The 17,709-nt window shown below is 48.5% G+C and overlaps 1 protein-coding gene across 1 annotated transcript in view; it reads left to right on the forward strand.

Moving 5' to 3' along the window:
• The first annotated feature begins 16,325 nt into the window (after positions 1-16,325).
• The window catches only part of KANK1 (KN motif and ankyrin repeat domains 1), a 195,558-nt gene continuing 194,174 nt past the window's right edge, over positions 16,326-17,709 (forward strand). The window contains exon 1 of the mRNA XM_040620285.1: positions 16,326-16,501. The gene's annotated coding sequence lies outside the window, so the exon portion shown is untranslated. The remainder of the gene's footprint in view (positions 16,502-17,709) is intronic.

Genomic DNA, 17,709 nt, shown 5'->3' on the forward strand with positions numbered 1-17,709 from the left:
CCTTCATACGGAGAATATTTTTCCTGAAAACAGAAAAATATGGAATCCCCCCCCCCACTCATCAGGTTATAACAGGTCCACAATCCACTCCGTCAAAGCCAGAACCAAAAACTTTGACAGAGTTCTCTTAAGACAGAGAGAAATGCAAAAAACGCATTCCATGTGGTAAATAATTGCTGCGGTTGCATTCCTGTGCATTCAGGCAGGAGCTAACTTCTGCTCAGCACAGAGCTGGGAAAATGTCTGGGCCTAACGGGGCACTAGGAGATGAGATCTACTTAGATCCATCCGAGCCTCAAAATGCAGCGTCTTGGGGTGCTGGTACCTCCTAGGCTCCCAGCTCATGTACCTCCTGGCCTTGGTGGTTTAGCACCAGGTGTAACTGTCCCTAGTAGTGACTGACTGGCAGCCTGTGGATTAGTCTGCAAATAGGCAATGGGGCCGAGGTGTGCAGAAGGCAATGAGGGGGGAGCTCAGGCTCTGACTGCAGGTGGTGGGGAACTGGGGCCCCAGGGAAAGCCTTCAGGCCCTGGTGAGGGACAGTTGGAAGCTGGGAAGAAGCAGGACTCAGGCTCAGAGCCGAACGGGGGACAGAAAGCCAGTTTCAGGGTCTGGGGAAGAAGTTGGGAGGATTCTCGCCAGGATCCAAGGACCTCCCTCTACCCATCCTCCACCTTTTGGTCTTTCTGTTTTGTTTTTTGTTTTTGTTGACAACTCTGCTCTCTGTTTATCTCAGTGTTTATTCTTTGAAGCCCAAATTGCCTATTCTGTGGCTCTTTGTAGACCAATCTAGATAAAAGTTAGTGCCCCCTCCTCTCAGTGGCTACAGGCCTGTATACACTTTTGCCTGGTGTTGTCATTGCCTTGGTACGAGCACATCTAGTTTAAAAATATTTTTGAGTCCTTACAGGATGGAGACCACATTCTGTACTTCTAGGCAGGCTGTCTTCTCCTACTGCAAAGGTTAACACAAACGATTGGCTCTTAAGAGATAAAATGAATTATTTCTACATAGAACATCACAGAACCAAGAAGTCAAAGAAAGCTTAAGGATCTTTTAGCTCAGGAGTGGCAAACCGTCCTCTTGATCCACAGCCAAATCCTGCAGAGATGTTTTATTTGGCCAAGCCAGTGCTTTTTTTTTTTTTTTTTTTTTTTAAATAATATTGAGTTTGAACGCCTTTAGTGCAGCGTGCCTGCCCAATCTTTCGGGTCCGATCCACTTCATGATGCCTTAACATTTCAAACAATTTAACCACCTGACCCCTAAAAGGCATTTGCATCTATGAGCTCTCACTTGAACCCAGCTCCCCAAATTCTTGGATCACCCGTCCCTCCACCCCCACAAGATCTCTAGCACGTGGCTCTCCTGCTTATGCTTCCAGAGGCAGGGAGCTTATGAGCAAGTGTGTTCCATAGGTAGCAAGCTCTGACTGAAAGGAGTTCTTCCTGAATGCAGATCACAGCGTAGATTCCCCAGCGGAAATCAATGTGCTGTATATTCACTCCTGCACTTGAACTCCTGCTGGCAGCTCCCTGCTTCCTGCTNNNNGAACACTCTTGCTGTCCTCAAGCATCCCATCCCAAGACCGAGGTGGCTTTTAGACACATTTTCCAACCTGCTCTTCAGGAAGAAGACAGGTAGCTTAGAACCACATTTGACTTGGCTCTGCAACCACGGTCATCCGAAAATGACCTTGGCAAACACTCCTCCTCCCTCTTAATAGAACACTGGCCACACGTGTCCATCCAACCTTTTGTACTCCAGAGCAAACTTCCTGCGGCGTCTTGGAGGAATTTTAAGTCCCGTCTAGCTCCTCTGACTGTGGATGAGCTGGGAGCCTAGGTGGTTTAGTACCTGGTGTAACTGTCCCCCCTGGTGTAACGTGCCCCCAATTTGCAAGTTGAGAGCGTACTTCTAAAAACTCCACGACCAGATGGGAGAAGGCAGACCCTGTCTTCAGAACCTGAATTTGTCTTGGGGACTCCCCGGTATTTGTCGCATGTGCTTGGTGCTGTATGCATTGCCATCAGTCGCTCACAGTGACTCATGGCTCCCGAGGTGTCGTGTTCTGTGTTGGGCTCAGTATGTGTGTCCCTCACTGGCCTCCCCCCTCAACCCCAAAGATGGGGTCCATCCTTATCACTCTGTAGTGATGAGTAAACTAGGCCCAAAGTCCCGCCGTCAGCGAGGCTTGCATCAAATGCAAGTCTGCTGTGTCTATAAAACCGTCTGCAGCCATGAGCCCCGACACAACCTGACATGCCGACGCCGCTCCTGTGGGGCTGTGAGCACACACTCCATGGCCAGGGGCATCTGCTGGCCTGCCATTTGATGTGAGCGTCCCTCACTCCCCAAACAAAGCCCCCCTTCGAGGTGGGAATTTCTATCACCAGCCTTTCTAATGGTGTGAGATTCTCACCACATTAGATCATCTGAGGCATTTCCAAAACAACCGCCCCTGATGCCCCAGCCCCAGCTCCATCCCCCAGAGATTCAGGGTTAATTGGTTTGGATTTGACTGAGACATTGGTGTCCTAGAAGATGTCCCCAGAAGACCCCGATGTGCAGGAAGGCTTGAGAACACAGGCGGTGAAGAGTGACTGGGGACTGTTTTCTATATCTGTGGGCCAGTTATGGCATCTGTGTGGGCCTTAGCATTCTGGTCTGTAAAATGGGAGTTATAGAAGCGTGTACTTTGTGGGGCTGATGGGAGGATTAGGCTCTATGGGAAAAGTGGCGTGCAGTGATGGTGAGGTCCCTGGTCCTACGCGGAAAGCCTCATTAATCCATAATGACACTGACGTTGGTAGTTTCTTGTGCAAACACACCATCGGTTGCAAAAGACAATGCGTTCTTCCTGCTTTTCACTCAGACCTCCTGACACCACGGGGAAGAGGGGGCTGGGCAGGCACTCCTGGCAACTTGCTGTTTTTTCAGCGATGTAGAGGCACGTGCCTTCCAGAATCAGACAGCTACCATCCAGGTACGACGTCACCGGGGTCATGCTCTCAGGAATGCTGAAATCAGGAATGAACTGGAAAGAAGATGCTCCGTGAAGGGCCATGACAGGGAAGGGGGCCTGCAGACCACAGCCAGACTGGCTGGAAGCCCACAGGCAGCTTGTGGTTCGACGTTCCCGCCTTATAGACAAACAGCGCCAGCTCCAAGCCCAGCTCTGTCTCAGCCTCTCTGTGTTCCTTCACTCACTTCTCTGGGTCACTTTCCTCGCGTCTAAAATGTGAATGAGGTTATCCACGCTTTGGGAATGTAGAGCGCTCAGCACCGAGCCTGCACTCGGCACTCCAGATCCAGCTGCTTTTGCCTGCTTTGCCATTCTTTTCCTGATTTTATTTTATTTTATTTATTTATTTGAGATAGAGAGTGAGAGTGAGACCAGGAGCTGGGAGACAGAGGGAGAGGGAGAAGCAGGCTCCCCGCTGAGCAGGGAGTCCTATGTGGGGCTTGATCCCAGGACCCTGGGATCATGACCTGAGCTGAAGGCAGACACTTAACCCGCTGAGCCACCCAGGTGCCCCCCTGCTTTGCCATTCTTCCCCAAAGTGAGAAGAGCCTCCAGCGTCACGTCTCCTGTGCCCTGGAAAGCCAGTTAAACCGAAGCTCCACAGCTCATTCCAATCCATTACCTCATCCCTCCTTTGGACCCACAGTCACAAGCATTGAGAATCAAGTTTGAGAGAGATCATGAAAGGTGAGATAAAGGATATAAATGACCAAAATAAATAAATAAAGGCGGAGGATCTAGTTCTTGTCCCTTCTCAGGGAGCCGGGGCTTGATGGCTTGCAGAGTGGGGCACAGACAGGGGACAAAGGACTCCTCCCATATCTCTGCCTGCGACAGGCCCCAGGGAGTGCGATGTAGCACCCAAGCTCAGACAACACAGCAGGAAAAAATGATGTGCTTAAGCCTGGAGAGAAGGACCTTCTGGATTTTTCTGGGGATGGCTATTGTCAACATCTCTGATAAGAAGAATCCAGCCTTGGCATTTGCCATGGAGAAGTCAAGAAAACAAAGGTTAGGTCTCACAAGACACACATGTGACAGTGGTTTGGCCCATGATGGGCCCAAATTTGTCTTTAGAGAGGCCCTGGAAGCCAGCACTGGTCCCAGGTCAACTTTGGTCCTTGGGCCTTAGGAAGCAAAATCCATTAACCCACTTTTCAACTGGCAGACAGACCAATCTCTCCCCACTCTTAGTCCCTGTGCTTTGGATGAAACTGACTATCTCCCTGTCCCCAGGGAGTAGGTGTGGGATTCAGGCCTGGCCAATCAGAGCATCATATACCTCTGACCCAGAGATAGGTTTCCATAATCTCAAAAACGATCTCTCATGCTCATTTGTAGTCACAAGAGGACTTCGGCTGAGGAGCTGGGGAAGAGTCTCACATTCCCTCTGGCTGGGCCTGTGTGCAGTAATGATGACAGGTGCCATCATATAGAACCTGAGAAGGAAGCAGGACCTGCCAAATGGAGAACCAAGAGATGGAGAGATAGTCCATCCTGAGGACACTGGTTCAGACTCTGATCAAGCCGAACCTGAAGCCAGTACTTCCCCAGAACTTTTTAGTTACATGAACCAAGAAGCTCCCTTTTGTCTTAAGCCAGTTTGCCATGGGGTTTTCCATCTTTTGCAAGGGGAAGGCTCTCAACTGACTCCAAAAATTATTGGTCAGATTCCAGTGACTGAAGTTGATATCTTTACTTGTTGGATATTGGATTTATTAATTGGACATTAATTGGATATATTAAGATAGGAACGCCCTTCTTCAGATCTGTTGTAATCATAGAATTATCTTATACACAACCATAGAGCTGCCATTTTACAAATGAGGATTCAGCCCTGCAGAGTAAGTTGCTGAACCAGGATGCAGAGCAGAGTCTGAACAAGTCCTGGGCTCTGTCAAACCCTGAAGTTGATCCTGTCTTTGCTCCTCAGTTAATTATCATTATTATCATCAAACCCAGGCCTCACTTGCCCAGGCCCTCTTCTCTGGGTTTCTTCTTCTGTGGCCCAGCCTGATTTCATATTCACCTTGTCAGGAAACTGACCAGCATGGCCACCAATTCCTTAGGAACCTGGTTGTGTTAAATAACAAAAAGTCAACTGGGTGCATTTGAAGATCTCATTGGCTTTATTAAACTTTCCATGAGTCAGGCAGCATCCCACCTAGCAAATAGAAAGGAGCTCCCCAGAGCTGTAGAAAAGGAAAAGTTTTTAAAAGCAGAGAGGGAGTGGGGAAAAAAGGACATTTTTGGTGAAGAATGCATTGTTTTAGGCAAGGTCACCCTCCTAAGGGAAACAGAAAGGGTCTATCAGTAAATTTCTAGTGCTGACCAGGAAATGCCACATTGACTGGTTAAAGGTTACATCCCCGGAGGGGTCAAAACTGCAGTTAGGTTAGGTATCAAATCTTGGTTTGCTTACGTGGGCCCTTAACATAAGTGAAGGGCTGTGGTTTTCTTGTTAAGAGTATTAACTAGTTCATCTGGTCCCTGAACCTCTCTAACTATGGGGGCACACGGGGGCGGGGGTCACACACATGCACTTGGGTTGAGGTTTTTCTGCGATCAGTCTGCCCTTACCCCGGCTGGTTTGCGGGAATGTGGAGCCTGATGGCCAGGCTAGTGCCTCACAGGTAACCCCTGGTTTCCTGCGCCTTGCCCAGCCAGTCCTGCTGGAGGAGGACGAAGACAAGCCAGCTGAAATCATTCACCCTCCGATTATTTTATTCACTTGGAGAGAGAAAACCTGGACTCGAGCCCTGTTTCTGCCACTTATAAGTTGTTCGAACTTGGATGTGTGCGCTGATCTCCAACTACCTCCGTTGTAATGGGCCGTTAGGGCGACATCTTTCCTGCCCCGTTCGCAGGCTTGTTGGGAGAACCGTGGGTCGATGTACATGGTAAGTGCCACGCACATACTCCACACAGTCAAGTGCAGGGGTGACTGCCCCTTGGGTCCGGGGTCAGGATTCTCTGTTACTGCGTGTGCAGGTCGACAGCTATAATCGTGGTGTTACGGTTGCAGGGAGAGCCCCCAGTCATATTAAGTGTATGATTTTAAGAATGACGTAGCTTCTGGGACTCTAGTTTGCCAATCAAAGCTTGTAATTTTAGGAGCAACGGAATACTAAAACGGGAGTGTTCTGGGAGATTGAGGACATACGGTCAGCAGAGAGAGATTTTTTTAAAAAAACTGAACTGGGAGTTAGGAGACTTGATCTCTAGTCCTTCCTCTGTCTGTGATCTTGAGCCATGGTGGCACCCTCGAGGGCTTTCGTTCCCCCGATCTGTAAAACTAGGGTGCTTGACCTCATTGTTCCATAACTGGGATGAGGTTAAAAAAAAAGAAAAGTTTATTTATTTTACAGAAGAAGCTTGAGAGAGCTGGCACCTGCATAGAGAGGGGGAGGGGCAGAGAGAGAACCCGAGCTGACTCCCCACTGAGCACAGACACCCCCCCCCCCCCCCCCAGATCCGGGCTCAATCCTGAGATCATGACCTGAGTCGAAATCAAGAGTCAGAGGCTTAACTGACTGAACCACCCACCCGGGCGCCCCCCTGGGATTTTTTTTTAAGTTACCTGGGAAGAGCCACAAAGGTAGAATATTTGTTTTGTTTCCTGCTGCGTTTCCAAGGCATAGAAAAGTACTTGGCACAAGGTAGGTACTTAGTATTTTTTTAATGAACAAATACAACTTGATGAAAATTCACAGGCCTGGGTACACTCCAGAATCCTCATATAGTATGCTTTTTTATTTGCCAGGTTTAGCAAATAAGAACACAAGACATCCAGTGAAGTCTGCATTTCGGATAAACAATGCCATTTTCTGACTGTGCATATGTGCCATGCAGTATCAGGCTGTTGCCCCTTGCGTAAAGATAACCAGGTAAAGCTAGTGCTTCAGCTGATGGTTAGGGCCGGAGAGTGGCACCTTGAAACTGGCCTGGATTTCAGAATCAGACAAATAATCTTGGTGTGAGTCTCTGTGTTGATTATGTAATCCTAACAGCCTGCTGAACTTCACTGGGCTTTGTAACCACAGTGTACGTCCCGTAGGGTTGGTTGCTGAAAGTATTCGAGATAATATAGGCACGATGCCTAGCACTTAGCAAGTATCTCTACTTCCCTAGCCAATATGTGCAGTTGGTTTGAAAAAAAAACTCGGCATCACTACGACAGTCATCAAATGCATTGTCATCTAGTAAATTGGCATTCCGAAGTGACCAGGAATGGAGTTAATAGTTCTAGGTAGACGTGAGCAAAGTTAGACTGAATGCTGACCTTCTGTCAAACAATACCTCTATGTCTGGGGGAAAAAATACTCAAAATTAATAGCTTATCCAGAATAAATAAAGGAAGGAAGTTCTTTCCTTTCATTCGTTATGAAATGTCATTTGCTTAACTGACTTCTTCTAATGTCAAAAGTAAATATTCAGGTTTCTTAGGGTCACTCGAGGGAGGGATGGGCCACTACTTGGGCAGTGAAAATACTTCAATCCTGACCTGGTTTCTCTCTCTTCTAAGTTAAAAGCAATTTCTGGGGCGCCTGGGTAGCGCAGTCGTTAAGCGTCTGCCTTCGGCTCAGGGTATGATCCCAGTGTTCTGGGATCGAGCCCCACATCAGGCTCCTCCGCTGGGAGCCTGCTTCTTCCTCTCCCACTCCCCTGCTGTGTTCCCTCTCTCGCTGGCTGTCTCTCTGTCACATAAATAAATAAAATCTTAAAAAAAAAAAAGCAATTTCTGTGTCCAGAGTGTTTGTTGTTTCTAGAAATGTCTGATACATCTCCTCTGGTTGAAAAATGAACACACGTGGCAACACATGTAAAATGTTCATTGGAAGGAAACAACTCTCTAGAAACACATATTTAATGTTAAGTATACATCATGTACCAAAGACTGTCCTAAGTGCTGGGGCTCCGCAGTGCACCAAATAGGGGTCACTGAACAAAACAGACCCAAATCCTTGCCTTTGTGGAAATGGCATCCTGGGATAGGGAGAAAAATAGAAGCGTCCTAAATAAATGAGTTTCGTAGGATGTGGACAGCGATGAGTTCTATGGGAAAGGACCACAGGGGAAGGAAGGTGGGACTAAGGATGGTGGGGTGGTCATTTTAGGTAGCGCAGTAACAGTGGGCCTCACGGTCAAGGTGACATTTGGGAAACGGCGGTGATGGAAGGAGCCATGCTGATCTGGGGGGATGAGAAGAGAAGTGTCAACCAAAAAAGACCTAAGGCAGGAACATGCCAGGAGGAGGCTGGTGTAGCCAGAGCAGAGAGAGGGAAGACAGTAGGAAGGGAGAAGACCCAAGTCACTGTTACGGTCTTAATCATGATGAGAGACTCCTTGAACCTCACTGCGAATGTGAGTCTTAGTTTATTTACTCTGTACTTGCAGGGTCATCCTCAACGACCCGCTTGGAATGATGGCTCTTAACTTGTAAAGCACGGTTAGGTTGGAGATTTACCCCCAAAACTATGACTGGGGGAAGCAGCAGAGCTTAACGAAGGTAGACGTGCTTTCATTGATAGATCTGAGTTCCTATTCTGATGTCCTTGCTAGATGTGTGCCCTTGGGCAAGTTACTTGACCTCTCTGTGCTTCAAGTTCCATCTGTGAAATGGGCGAAATGAGGCCCCTAAAAGTGCCTCCTTTTAAGTTGTGAGGGTTATAGGGAAGGTCCATGTACGATCTTAATACAGTGCTTGGCACATAGGAATACTAACTAAATACCGTTATTATTTCTTGAAAAGTATAATCAGGAGGATTGGGTATTTTGAAATACCTATTTCAGTGTATATTCGGAATGTGTATTTAATAACCAAAACATGCTTTTGAGCAAAAATGGCCTTTGAGCCAACCTCTGAGATGATCCCTCATGGTCTTGTGTCTGAAGATTCACACCCATGTACGGTTCCTGCCCACCTTGTATCAGGGCTGGTCTATGTGACCATAAATCATGGCAGAAGGGATGATACATCGCTTTAAAAAAAATTTAATCACAAAATTTTTTTTCTCTATTATGTCACTTTGAAGATTAGATTATGAAAGGCATTGCAACTAGGATCTTGAACTTTCTCTCTTTCTCTCTCAATCATCCCTTGCTCCAGGGGAAGCCAGCTTCATGTCCTGAGCAGCCCCGTGGAGAGTTGTCCCCTATGGAGGGGTCTACATGACAAGGGACTGAGTCCTTTTGCCAATAATCGTGTGAGTCAGAGCCTTTTTGGAAGTGGACCCACCAGGCGTGGTCAAGCCTTCAGATGACAGCAACCCTCACTGACATTTTTATTGCAACTTCATGAGAGCTCCTGAGCCAGAACCATCCGGCTAAGCAGCTCCCAGATTCCCAAACCTTGGAAACCAGGTGAGATGATACATATTTGTTCTCTCAAGCTTCTAAGTTTTGCGATAATTTGTTTTGCAGCAATACATAATTAATACAATAGTTTATACACATATATTTTTCTTTTTTTTTTTTTTTTAAAGATTTTATTTATTTATTTGACAGAGATAGAGATAGCCAGCGAGAGAGGGAACACAAGCAGGGGGAGTGGGAGAGGAAGAAGCAGGCTCATAGCGGAAGAGCCTGACGTGGGGCTCGATCCCATAATGCCGGGATCACGCCCTGAGCCGAAGGCAGACGCTTAACCGCTGTGCCACCCAGGCGCCCCTATACACATATATTTTTCTAAATAACTTTTGATTATAAAGGATTTACTGGACCTAAACCTATTTCTCTCATGTTTGATCTTTAAACATCACCCCTGGTCCATGGTAAGTCTATTTTTTTGCATAGTTGTTATCAGTGTAAATCAGTGTATATAAGCTACTCGGTATTTTGATTTTCCCCCTTGCAGTCATTTCATATGTAGGAACAGATTGCAACATTCTTAGCATTTTTACTGGCTCTAAGGCATTCTTCGCTATTGCAATGTCAAAGTATCTCAGACATTCTCTATTAGAAGACATATTGAGGGACGCCTGGGTAGCACAGCAGTTAAGCGTCTGCCTTCGGCTCAGGGCGTGATCCCGGCGTTATGGGATCGAGTCCCACATCAGGCTCCTCTGCTGTGAGCCTGCTTCTTCCTCTCCCACTCCCCCTGCTTGTGTTCCCTCTCTCGCTGGCTGTTTCTATCTCTGTCAAATAAATAAATAAAATCTTTAAAAAAAAAAAAAGAAGACATATTGAATTACAATAAAAATAGCATCCATGCGCCAGGCAATGTCCTGAGAGTTCCATACACTCGGTCCCTATACACTCGGTCCCTGCTCTCAGGTACGAGAAAGATGGCCAACATAGAGGGGCGAGTCCCCCTGAGGCACACAGACCACCCAGACCACCACAGGTATCGAACATGAACTCTTGAGTTGGTTAGGTGCGTGCTCTGCCTTTGAAGCTGACCTAAGACACTGGGTGCAAAGGAGCTGGGTGAACGTCATTGTTCTAGAATTCCATGTGTTTCCTGGAGAAATACAGGAATGACAGTAGACAATAAAACCTTGGGGGGAAATAAAAAAATCCTTGCCTCGGCTCCAAGTCTCAAAGCAGGATTTCAGGGAGGGTATCTCTGAACTAAAGCCATTGTCCCCCAACTCCGTGTGTCTGCCTCCCCCTCTCAGCATTCTCCTCCCCTCCTTTGGCTCTGCTTTGTCAGACTCTACCATTGTGGCTGGAAGAAAAAAAGTTGACTAAGCCCTTCTTTGTTGAAATGCAGCACCATGTTACACATACCAGGTCTCCTTTGAATACAGCATTCATTAAAAGGCTCTTACGTAACCAGATCCTACAAGCGGGGAGCACCATTTCTCCAGGGGGGTCGGTTCTGGGGCTCATCGTTGGACTTTCCCAACCTTCCCAACAAGATTTGGGGGGTCCACGGGGTCAGCAAGCCATTTTCACCTTTAAAAAAATAACGTGTGATAAAGGGAGCTGTGCTTAGTGTATCAAGGAACCTTAAACGCAGCCAACTCTAAACCCTCATCGGGTTCGTGCTCATCGATCTATTGGACCAGATGCAGGCCTGCCAGTGGGGGCAAAGTCAACACTTGCTGAGTGACAACACAGAGGTTGTATCGCCATCAGTGTTCCTTATTAGGTGTCAGCTGTGCTAATCCTCGATGAATGTGGGGCAGCCTCCTTCCCTCCCCTCAGTGCCCCTAGCGCCCACGGAAGACGCCCCTCCCCAGTCAGCTGCACTCAGAGAACCTTCATTTTTATTGAAAGTCTGTTTGATGAAAAAGCACCGGGGCTCAAAAGACCACTCCTGTTGTTTGAAAACTCCTAAGTTAGAGAATGGGGTTATGAGGTCAAGGTCAAAAGGTCACCAGGTCAGGATTTCCTTGCCAAAGGAGAAAATGCTTCGGTGACAATGACCACAATGCAAAGTTATCACTAATATGATTAAAACAAAAACAAGCAAACAAAACAAAATACCTCCAAGACAATGCACACAGTGTGCCAACTGAAAGTGTCCTGGGGGGTGAATTCGGGCTCTGCACCTTCGCAGCCCGGGTTCGAATCCTGCCTCCACCGCTTAGCACGGTGGCTTCCTGTGGATACGTGAACCGCCTTGAACTTCTGCCTTCATTTCTGCAACGTGAATAATCACGCCTACCTCGCAGGACAACAAGGTTCCCCGCAAGTGTTATCAATTATTAAATTATACTGTTTTAATTATGATAATACTTTACACCTCTTTCAAGCCAAAGTCTTTTATATTACGGTGAAGTTTGTGCATGTGTTAGTTCCTCTAAAGTACAGGTAGTTTCTTAGGGTTCTTCATCTTTGTAGCCTTTATAAAGCTTAACCCAGTGCTTCAGGCACAGTAGGCCCCCAATAAATATTTGTCGAATAAGTAAATGTCTAAATATAGTGAGTCTGCAGGGACAGGCTTGTACACATAATCCCTCTAGTTAGGAACCTATGAGAATGTCATACACTTTTTCAATACTCTATAAATATTTTGTATGAGTAACAAGGATACACTGAAGATTATAATTATGAATAAAGATTACTCTTTGCTCAAATTTCCTGAACTAGGGTTATGTCCTTCAGCAATATATAAAACGTATTCATACAGGGTTTCAGCTTACTGCAGACTAAACCCTAACTCACTTTGCAAAATAAAGCAAATGAATCAATGTGTTCTTTACCTTTCATACAGGAGTGTGGGGCTATCATGTTATCGGTTGAAATAACCTCTTTTCTTTCTAGGTTTAGATAATAATTATATGTTTTCTGACACAGTCAGCAGGTAGATTATTTTACATTCATTTCCTAAGCTTCGTAATGCTTATAACTAAGTGGCAAACTAACTAGGGAAATCTGAGTTATGAGCTTTGGGACACAGAAAAACGCAGAGCTGGCTCTAAGGGCCATTCCCTTCTGCTTCTCTATTTTAGCTTTCTCCAGCAAGGGAGGTTGAAGCACTCTTTTGGAAGAGGGAACCACAAAGCCACTGGCTGTAGGTAAGTGTTCCAGACTGTGAGTCATGGACTAGGGTTTTGTAATATTAATAAATGTTCTTCAGCAAGAAGACTCCTTAGTGTCAGTAAGAACTGAGCCAGGATGAGGAACACAGAGCTTCCCTTAATAAAATCTAGAACCTTCAAGATTGGCCTTGGAAGAGGATCTATAGTGAGGAATCCAGCTGCCTCAACTGCACAATACACAGCTCCCCCCACCCCCTCAGTTTACCTTTTCTTTCAGGGAGACTCACTTGTGCTCAGGTTTGTACACACACGCTCTGTCTTACACACACAGACACAAACACGAACTTTCTTGCCACCATGACTTCTCTTTCATACTCTGACATGAAAACAGACAAAACACTTTCCCTCACATCTCTAAAATATTTGAGAATGACAAAAACGTAAAAAAAAAAAAAAATCTCAACAGTAACTACGGTATACACCCATTGTAAAAAAAAAAAAAAAAAAAGAAAGAAAGAAAAGTATGAGAAAGGAAATGGCTTCCAGGGCCTGCCCCAATTCTACCTGTCCCAAACGACTAGTGTGACTTTGGTGACCTCTCACCTGGGAGTCTTCCTTGCTCTGTCCTGATTTATCTCCTTGCCGCCATGTACTTTATTGGGCTTCAGTGCACGGGACATTCAGGTGCCATATTCCCACCTGCAGCATACGCAGGGCCCGTTCCGGAGCAATTCATTCTGTGAGACTTGATCCTTACTGCAACGCGAGGTTGATATTATCTCCATTTTACAGACAGGGAGCTCTGGGAGGTAAAAGAGTTGGCTGCTGCTCCTTGCACACACTTCCTAGTATATGGCAGAGGACTAATAGTGTGACCTGAGGTCCACTATGCAAACGGTATACCTCAGAACCAGGGCAGAGGCCCTTTAGCTGCAAAGCCCGTATAACTTATGGCTGTGTTTATTATTAATTTACGAGATAGCTTAACTGAATCCTAAGGGAATGGGTGCAAGAGACATTGGCTTGGATGGGAAAGGAGAGTAAGGAGATGGTTCTAAATATGGGGTTGCTGCCAGTAAGACAGTCCTCACTATGACCCCAAGCGTAAAGTGCAGAGCCACATGATGTCATTGGGGTGATAGCAAATAAATAATGTGTGTTTTAGAAGGACCTGATGGAAATATGCCATAATCTGAGCAGTGACTGTGTCTAGGTGATGGAGCCATAAATGATTGTTATTTCTAATTTATCCTTTGCATATTTTCCCAAAGTTTTTTTCTGATACTGGGCATGCATTACTTTTGTAGTCTGAAAAACCGTTAAGTATTAGCTTCTAACATAAGTGTTAGCATGTGTTATATTGTAAAGACATATGATTATATCAGATTTAAAATGTTTGTGCTTCAAAAGACACTATCAAGAAAGTGAAAAGACAACCCACAGGATGGGAGAAAATATTTACCAATCATACATCAGATAAAGGAAGAGTATTACTTATCAGATATAAGTAAAGAGCACTTACAACTCAACACTAGAAAGCCACATAACCCAATGTAAAAATGGGCAAAGGATTTGAACTGACATTTCTCCACAGCAGATATACGGATGGCCAATAAGGACATGAAAAGATGCTCAACATCGTTAGTCATTAGGGAAATGTGAATTAAAACCATGATACACCAATTCACACCCACTAGAATATATATAATAAAAAAGATGGCAATGACTGTGGGGGAGGGTCTGGAGAAATTAGAGCCCTCATAATGGGAAGGTAAAATAGTACAGCCACTTTGGAAGTTTGTCAGTTCCTTGAAAAGTTAATCATAGAGTTACCATATAGCCAAGAAATTCCACTCCTAGATCTATACCCGAGAGAAAGGAAAACATATTTGCACAGAAACGGGTACGCGATTGTTCATAGCAGCATACAGCAGTGTAAAGCCAGAAAGTAGAAACAATCCAAAATGCCCATCAGAGGATGAATGGATAAACAAGATGTGGTTGTGTCCATACAAGGGAATATTATTCAGGCTATAAAAAGGAGTACTAATTCAGGCAAATATTAAGTTTAAGAAGCCAGACAGGAAGGCTTCACATTGTACGTTTCTGCTTATAGGAAATGTTCAGTATAGGCAAATTCATAGAGACAGAAAGCAGATTAGTGTTTGCTGGGGGCTCAGTGTTGGGGGGGGGGACTGAGGAGCCACTGCTGATGGGTGTGGGGTTTCCTACTGGAATCATTGAAGTGTTCTGGAATGATATAGTGGCCGTGGCTGCAGAACTGCGAATATATTCAGAATCACCAAATGGTAAACTTGAAGTGTAAATCTTATGGCATGCAAAGTGTATCTCAACAGAGAAATGACTAAAAATGAAGTAAAGTTTCAAACGGAAATCCACCAAAAAAATTCAGAATCTGCCTTACTTTTGACTGATTAGGTCTGACTATGTTTGAGGGCATGGGGAATAAATGTTCATGACTACATATAATGAAGGAAAACCAAAGGATGGAGAGCACTGTGTGCAGGAGTCCCCTGCCTCTGATTCTCCCTCTTACTCCTTAACCCCCCTCCCCCCCCGGGGGGGGTAAAGATTTTTTCTATAGACTTGTGGACATGAGGCAGAGAGAGGGTAGAGAAGCTCTACTGAACCCATACACCCTTCTTCTACCGATGAAGAAACTGAGGCCCAGAAGCAGGAAAGAGTTTGCTCACTGCCCCCCCCCCCCCCCAATCTTTGAGCTGCCGGCTGCCTGTCCTTTTAACAAGCAGGGCCATCCATTTCATGAATTAGCAGGTGTGCTTTACCTGCACACATAGAGAAGCACTGATCGCACAGCCTCTTCCCCCCCAAAGGCCAGCATTTCGCTTTTTGCGGTTTGATGACTCTTCACTTTAACCCACTTGCAAAAATACTGTGACAAGAGTAGGGCGCCGCTGGGTGTGTGCTCTGCTGGAGAGCTCAGGGGGAGGGTCCCAGCCCCGTCAAGAAAAGCAGTGACTGGAGACTGGCATGAATGGGTTTTTGTTTTGTCTTGGTAATACTTGGTTTTATAAAGTTGGCCCTCCTGTCCGGTTTATTCAAACCATGATCTTTGGAAAGAAGACTCAAGCCGCAGTCTCTCAATCTCCACTCATCTACTCGCACCCAACTGCGACTGCTCTGAAAGGAGTGTCTGACTTCCTCGTTGGCTTGCAGCTCCCGAGGCGGGCACCGCGCCTTCTCTGGAGTCTCCCGAGCACATGCACGCTTCTGTACTCTCCTTTCCACCGAGGACTCTGTCCTGCTCCCGAGTCGGTCCTGGGAAAGGCGGCGGGAGCTCCCTGGCCGCCCCAGTGCCGGTCCCGCTCAGGCACCTGCAGGGAACGCGAGCCCTGTGCGCTCACCTGGGGTCAGAAAACAAACCCACAGCCGCAGTTTCTCCGCGGAGTGCTGCGAGGAGGCAGTAAAAAGGCGCTGGGGGTGGGTATTAACCGTGATCCCTCCCGGTCGGGGCCGAGAGGTGGGAACTGACTCAGGTTTCCTCGGGGGGTGGAATTTTTCGCTCCCCGGGGGAGGAAAGTAGGCACTCGTGGGCGGCAGGAGCGTGCCGGGCGGAGGGCACTCCTCTGCCCGCCGCTGGCGGGGCACGGGCCAGCGGGCGGGGGTGAGGCGGAGGTGAGCGAAGGTGCCTCGTGGGCCTGGTGGAGTTGGAACGGCGCGCAGGCGCACTGGGGCCAGCCCGCCGGCCGGGTCCCAGGGTACAAAGAAGCGCCGCGCAGAGCCGGGGTTCCTGGACGTCTCCGGAGTCGCTGGGGGACCGCTCCCGGCCCGCTTCGGGACGCCGCCACGGTCGTTTCCCGCCCGGTGACTGAGGCTTACCAGCCTCCGCCGACTTGTTCGCCCTTGCAGTGGCTGCAGGGCCCGGAGAGCCGCAGTCCGTTTCGGGGTTTAATTCTGGCGCTTGCACGCCGGATCGGCTCCGCCCTCCCCGCCCCGCCCCCTCCTCCGAGGTCCGGGAGCCGCGGCCGGCCGGACGCCGCAGGTTGAGGAGGGCGCCTGGAGGTGAGTGAGCTGGGGCGGTGGCGCGCCCTGTGTCAGGCGGGGTGGGCGCGGGGCGTCCGGACCCCGACCCCTGGCGCGGGCCGGCCAACTTGGCGTGCGTGGGAGGCGCAGGGCGGCCGTGGCGGGGGCTGAGGGCAGCCCCGCTGGCTCGCGCTCGTCCTGCCTCCCCCGGCGGCCTCGGGGTGGGCCTACGGACGGGGTCCGAGAGAGGTGGCGGCCCCGCGGCCGCCGGGCTTTGGCGCGCGCTGCGGCCGCGCGGCTCGGCGGGTCGGGGCAGCGGGAAAGTCCGGGCCGGGGACGGGAGGGTGCGGGCGCGCCACGCTAGGGTACCCTCGGGCCCGGTACTAGCCCGGGGCGGGGTGCCGGACCCTCCCCGCGGCGTCACCGGGTGAAGTTCTCGGCTGCGCTCCACAGGGGGAGTGGCGGTCGACCTCTTTATCTCTGTGTCCCAGAGCGGCAGGTGGCCTCGGTCGCTCTCAGCCGACTCGGAGATGGCTCGGGCCGGGGTCGGAGGGGTCGGGAGGTGGGGGAAGGGCGGGGGAGCCGGGGCCTCCGGGACGCGACCCCGGCCAGCGCGGCGTGGGCTTCTGGGTGATCCGCGGCGTCAGGTCGGCGGAGGGTGCGAGTGCCCTTGAGCGGACTTGGTCCCCGACGTCCCCTCTACTGGGCCACTTCGGCAGAAACTTACGGAATTCTGTGCTCAGGGCAGCCACCGCCCCTTGCTCACTCCCTACCCCTCGCCCCTCCACCTGGGTCCCCGGGAAACTTTCGGAGGCAGCCCCTCTCTGTGGGTCCTGCGGGTCGGCGGGAGCGGCTCTGCACCGGGGTGATGGGTGAGGGCTTTGGCCCAGTTAGCGTTAAAAACAATCTGTGGCGTCCCCCAGTGCTCCGCTGTTTGCACCTCATCTCTGCGAGGTCGTCTCGTGTTAATTAAGGAAATACATCAGCAAGACAGCCCTGAGACTAACAAGGAAGGGTAATCATCCGCATGTGTAATTGTGCAGTTTCTTGTCTCCCCTCGATTCCCTGCATCTCTGAGTTGGATGGAAATCAGAACCTGCTTCCTCTTTTTAAATTCGTGGGTTTAGCCAACTTGATTTTTAGGTGGTGCTTAGATGTTCGTCTGCTAATTGTTCTTTTCATTCAACTTGCTCTAAAAAGTGGGGCGCTCCCGCGTTGTATTTATTTAAAAAATGGAGATATAGTAA

This window comes from Ursus maritimus, unplaced genomic scaffold (genome assembly GCF_017311325.1).
Source record: "Ursus maritimus isolate PB19 unplaced genomic scaffold, ASM1731132v1 scaffold_34, whole genome shotgun sequence".
NCBI lineage: Eukaryota > Metazoa > Chordata > Mammalia > Carnivora > Ursidae > Ursus > Ursus maritimus.